The sequence below is a fragment of the Phoenix dactylifera genome, chromosome 5 (genome assembly GCF_009389715.1).
Source record: "Phoenix dactylifera cultivar Barhee BC4 chromosome 5, palm_55x_up_171113_PBpolish2nd_filt_p, whole genome shotgun sequence".
Taxonomy (NCBI): Eukaryota; Viridiplantae; Streptophyta; class Magnoliopsida; order Arecales; family Arecaceae; genus Phoenix; species Phoenix dactylifera.
This window is the reverse complement of record NC_052396.1, coordinates 15720443-15726769: the sequence shown is the minus strand read 5'-3', so window position 1 is coordinate 15726769 and position 6327 is coordinate 15720443.

Below are 6327 nucleotides of genomic sequence, written 5' to 3'. Positions count from 1 at the left end.
ATCACAAAAACCTTGAAGTATAAATACTAATGTTTGTGTTGCAAGGAGAAAGATATTTATTTTGCAAGGAACATAGCAAGTTGGAAGAACACAAGAAGGCCTCCAAAGCTCTCAAGAAAAGTTGGAAGAAAGTTACACTTCATTGGCCCAAGTTTCAAGTTCAAAGGACTCAAGTTGGAAGAGCAAATTCAAAGGAAAATCCAAAAGAATAGTCCTCGAGTCGACTCCTGGATAGTACGAGTCGACTCCAGGGAGTAACAAGGCAGAAACACAGAGAAGCTATTTTGGACCCTGAGAGCCGAGTCGACTCCAATGGTTGGCAGGTCGACTCCAAAGGAAGCGAGAGTCGACTCTCAGAGAAATACAAGGCAAAAAGTCAGAGAGCCAATGTCAGACACTGAGAGCCGAGTCGACTCCCGCAAAGTCCGAGTCGACTCCAAGACAGCGCAACCCCAAAGACAGAAGACGGTATTTTCGTCTCTGAGAGGCGAGTCGACTCCAAGACAGTTCGAGTCGACTCCAAGGCAGCGCGACCCCAAAATACAGAGGATCAGTTTTCGGGCTCTAAGAGCCGAGTCGACTCCAAGAGAATCCGAGTCGACTCGAGGAAGAAAATCAGAAAATATGTCCTCTGGATTCCTTGGGATGAGCCGACTCCAAGAGTGCCAGGTCAGCTCCAGACTTTGGGGAGTCGACTCCGGGATAAGTCGAGTCGACTCCCAGTCGAGACAGCACTTTAATTCAAATTTTGAACAGTTGCCGAGCCGTCTCCAGAAAAGCATGAGTCGACTCCTGCAACAGTCGAGTCGACTCCAGATCGCGCGAGTCGACTCCGATCCCAACGGAAACTTTTTTCAGGAGTTGCAGACTGTGCACAACGGCTCTATTTTTGTCTCTAACGGCTAGATTTCTGTTTCCACGATATGTAAAGCTATAAAATCAAGAGGAGAGCTAGGGGAGAAGTGATGGAAGTGGGAGAGAACACTTAGAGAAGAGATCTCAAAGAGATTACAAGGGAAATCCTCCATAAGCACAAAAGGGCCATCCAAAGCGAAATAGAGAAAAGAAGAGCATCCAAGTGAATCCCAAAGCTTCCTCTCCATCTGTGTGCTGCCTCGGTGATCCTCTACTTCGTGCCAAATCAGAAGAGGGTCAAGTAAAGAAGAAGCCGAGCTCCTTCATCTTCAAAACTCGTTTGAGGGCTTCTCTTTACTCTATTTGTTTATATTGTTACATTTGCTTGTTTAAGAAGCTTTGATTTGTTTTAACCTTTGTTTTAATATCTTGTAACTTGATTCAATCAAGGGATTGAATCAAGGGGTTAAGGTTTGTTGGTGAGCCAAAGGGAAAACCAACGGTGTTAGGTTGTGGTTGGTGAGCCTTTGGAAAAACCAACTGGGTTGATTGTGAACCCGGAAAACAATCGTTGTAAGGTTGTGGTTGGTGAGCCTGTGGAAAAACCAACTGGGTTTGATTGTGAACCCGGGAAAACAATCGGTTGGTTCTAGTCGGTGAGCCTGTGAAAACCGACCGAGTTCGTTGTTATCTCGCAAAACAACAAGTTGGGTTGTGAGCTTGTAAAACAACCGGCTGTAATCTGTAGGATTATAGTGAAATTCCCAAGAGGTCTTGGGGAGTGGATGTAGGTGCTGGGGTGCACCGAACCACTATATGTTTGTTGTGTTTGTAATGCCTCTTGTCATTGTCTAACTTACTCACTTACTTACTTAGATAAATTGCTTGCTTAACTCTTATCCGCGCATCCTTTAGTTTCAAGCATATTCAATCAAGTCACATTCTATACATCAAACTGTTGCTAAGTTTAAATTTCACTGTGCATCTATACAACTCAGCATAATTAATTGAAAAGTTTTAGAAGTAGTCTAAAAGTTTTAAAAGACCCAATTCACCCCCCCTCTTGGGTTGTATCTACTGGGCGACAAGTGGTATCAGAGCAGGTGCTCAAATATTATTTGTAGTCTTAACCAACTAGAGCCAAAGATCATGACAACCCCACATAACGTATTACTTGCTGAGGGACTTTCCACAAACAGACCTCCACTGTTTGATGGATCTAACTATATTCAATGGAAAGCTAGAATGAAAATCTTTACTCAATCACAAAACTATGAGTTATGGAATGTCATAACAAATGGCCTACACACACCCACGAAATTAATTGAAAGTATGTTCGATAAAAATTTGGCTGAACTAAATGCTAAGGCTATGAACCTTCTCTACTGTGCATTTAATAAAAATATTTTCAACCAAATTTGTATATGTTCATCTGCCAAACAAATATGGGATACTCTTGAAGCAACTTATGATATTTCCGAAGAACCCCATGTTAGTTTACTTGAGGATAATTGCAAGACTAACATTGAGCATGCAGGAAACACTCTAAATCAGGAAGAAAGATTCAAAAGCTTCCTAAAGACAAAGAAGAAGAGGAAGCTAGAAGAAAGGAAGAAAGCCTTGACCAAGAAAGAGTCAAGCAAGAAATTAAAAGTTAGGAGCAATAATGATGATATTAGCTCCAAGGAACTACAAGAGGTAACTAACTCGTGCTTTATGGCACAAGAAGACAAGGTAAAATCTGAATCTACTCTTACCTCAAATGATTTTCAAGAAGAATTCTCTTATGATGAATTATTAAATGCTTTTCATGATTTGTATGGTGAATGTAGAAAATTAGCTGTGAAGAATAAAAATCTTAAGAAACTAAATCTGAAAATTTCAAAAAAAAGAAATTCTAATGATGAAATACAAGATAAACTAAATTCTGAAAATAAAATTTTAAGGTTAAATTCAGAACAATTAATTCAGAAAAATCAGAATTTAATTAAAGAAAATCAAAACTTAAGTAAAGAAATTAACCAATTGAAGTCTTTTATTAACAAATTTACTGTAAGTTCAGAAAGATTAAAAATGATGTTTGAAAGCCAACATGCAGATTTTGATAAATCAAAATTTGGCTTAACTCCTTCACTTAGCAATGAATTCCTAAAGAAAAAGGTTATCAATTCACCAAGCAAACCATTAAATAAGATAACTTATTTCAAACATGAAAAGAATGGGCATAACAACTTTACCTATCGTTCTAACATAATTAAATCAAGTAGTAAAGTTATTACAATTAAACAAATTTGGGTTCCAAAAGGAACTATATGTCCTAACTCTCAAGAACCCAAGCAAGCTTGGGTACCCAAAATGAAAATATGAGGATGTAGATTAAGGTGTGCCAAGATACCCATGAAACAAATAGAACTTTCATACAAATGGGTGCTCTAGACACACATTAAAGAGTGAAACTTAAAATACACTTATGAAAAGTAATTAAAAAATTAATAATAATGAAATCAGTAACCCTTGCATCTCATCATTACTTTTGCTTTAGTCTTTGATTAAAATATGAATTGCAAGTATTGATCAATTTTGTGATATAGAAAATACTTTTGAAAATATTATCAAATCACTTCATTTTATAGTATGATTTGCTCACTATTGGATAAGTTGCTAAGAATAACTCTATGAATTCTCTATATGCTTGATTGAGAGTTTTTATCCATGACATTATTGTTTATCGATCATAGATATGAAAATGTGCACTTGGTATGCCTTTGAATATATGCACTATGAATACCAAGATTAAAGAAACCATCTTTGGGATATAAAATCAACTCATGCTAGTATGTACTTAATCTCAAAAGACCTTGTCTTTGGCTTACTTAGAGTATCTTCTGAAAGGTCAAAGTTTACTATGCATGTTAACTAAGGAAACAAACAAAAATCAATTTTTTTTTAATCTAAAAATGTTGTTTCCAACACTAAGTTTTCAAAAGCTTACATTGGTTTTGTTCTTGGCACTTAAATTGAAATATTTTCTGCATTGGCACAAACTCACAAAAAGGAATCAAATGAAAAAGGTTTGCAAACTATGAATCATGGCATAGTATTGAAAACCAATTTTGTATTAAGTTGTGCACAGAAGATAATATTGAATGCAATTGCTTCTGCACCAAGAACACCATAAGTTAAAATAGGATCAATAGAATCCTTGAAGAAATGAAGAAGGAAATGTTGTATGATAGTCTGATTAAAAGCTATCATCATTGCTTGTCATATATATGGTATCTATTAGGTCTATTATTGATGAAAACTCCATTTGATCTTTTGAAAAATAGAAAATGATCTATTGCATATCTTTCATATTTTTCAGTAACTTATGATATGCTTGACATGGTCTTTTGAAAATAATGCCAAATCTGATACAGATATTTTTATCTTTGGATATCATTCATCAAGCAATGCACATAGAACATTCATGAAAAGATTCTAGTTGTAGAAATATGAATTCATTTTATTCTCTATGAGACTAATGATTTATTATCAAGATACTAAAATTAGATTATATATGTATATGGTTAATCTTTTACATATAACAATCGAAAAACTTGTTAATAATTAGAACCAAATTGAGTTTTTCAGAAATGCACTCAATAAAGAAAAATTGATAACTACTAAAAGACTAAATCAAGAAAAGATGAAATAGATCTTGATGAAATTCTTGCATGATTAGAAGTAAAGATTACCATTATCATCTGCTTGCTTTATGAGCTTTATATTCTGTCAAATGAATGTGTAGAATATACTCCTATGTGGTTATTTCATTAAAAAGGGATCTATGTAAAATAACCACCTTATTTGAAAACACTCATTACAAATATGATAAAGCAATTTGTGATTTGGAACAAGCATCAAAAGCATGATAGAATAATTATTTAATAGACCTGACTGTGTGATCATTATGTGCCCTTGTGCAAGACTTCAATCTAACTCTAATGAATCATAATTTATTGATAACAAATGAATCATAATCTGAATTTTGATAGAAACAATTGTTTAAGGCAATTTGATCAAAACTTAGCTAGCATGCCTTATTGATAATTATCTTAAGCAAATAGAATCTAAGCTAAATTGATGTTGAAAATAAGAAATTAATTTGACCTTGATGAATCTTCCTATTGCTTCACATGCTTGTCCTTGAACAGTCTTGGTTAATGAAACTATCTCTTTAATTCAAGTGACATATGTTTGCTTATATTTAGGCAATCTCTTGAGTAAAGTGACTCAACATTCAATGATTATCATATCTTAGGTTGAGTTACCTAGTTAAGAAATATGCTATATGAATGTTTTGTATCTTGAAGAAACTAATGACTTTCTTTCAAGAAAGAAAAGAATTTTGTTAATAATGCAGGATCCTTGAGCAAGAAAATGAGAGATTTCAACTTGAAGGATATCTCCACGTAAGATACAATAAACATTCTCATGCAAACAAGAGAGAGGACCTTCTTCAGCCAAAAGTTCATACATAAGAAATCTAGTAGGTATTTGACTGAAGAATGCAGAATGGATTGGTAATTCTAGATACCTCTCTCATAAATTAATTGAGCAAAGTCAATAACTTAAATCTTAGTATGGCATGGTTAAAATCTTTAATTATTAATTCCTTGATATCATGTCTATATATATGTATTCATTGACTTATGCTTTCAGAAATTGATTCATGGTTTGCTCAAATTAAAATGCACCTATGCCTATATCATAACCATGAAATACACAAGTATATGCTTAAAATTTTGATGTAAAATAACTTGTGAAAAGTTATGAATCCTTGAGCACAATGAAAATATTGTTTGCATGATATACATCTATATGATACATAAGACTATTTCTTTATTCTGCTCTTTCATGTACATTACTTGAGAATAACAAAAAGAGAGAGAGATAAAGAAAAGAAAATGGATATTATTCAAGAGAAGGCAAGTACTCCAATCTTAAGCAAAAGCAAAACAAGCATAATATATTCGGCACATTTGTGATACTTGTGTGAACATTCTTTTGGAAGGGATAAAACTTGTAATTAATTACACTTAAATAGAAAGAGTTTCAAGTGAACATTTTAACCTTTCTATATTGCTCATCATAGGGATGGTGCCAATGGGGAGGCTAGTGGTAGTACCCGGCACTATTTGACCCAACTATTCGGTGTAGGGCATATTAGGGACGGCATAAGAGGAAGGCTAGTGGTAGTACCTCGTGCCCCTTCCAACTCCACCGGATAGGAAGCAAATAGAGTATAGAGCATAACAAAGCAAAAATGAATGACAAAGTAAATGAAAGTATAAGAAGAATCAAGTCAAGCTTTAATCACTTGGAAACACACCTTAAGAATGAAATCAGTGCAAGATTATATTTAAATAAGGAGAGTTTATTTGAAAAGAATTGATTTTGGTCCTTGACATGCTTATTCGTAATATTTCA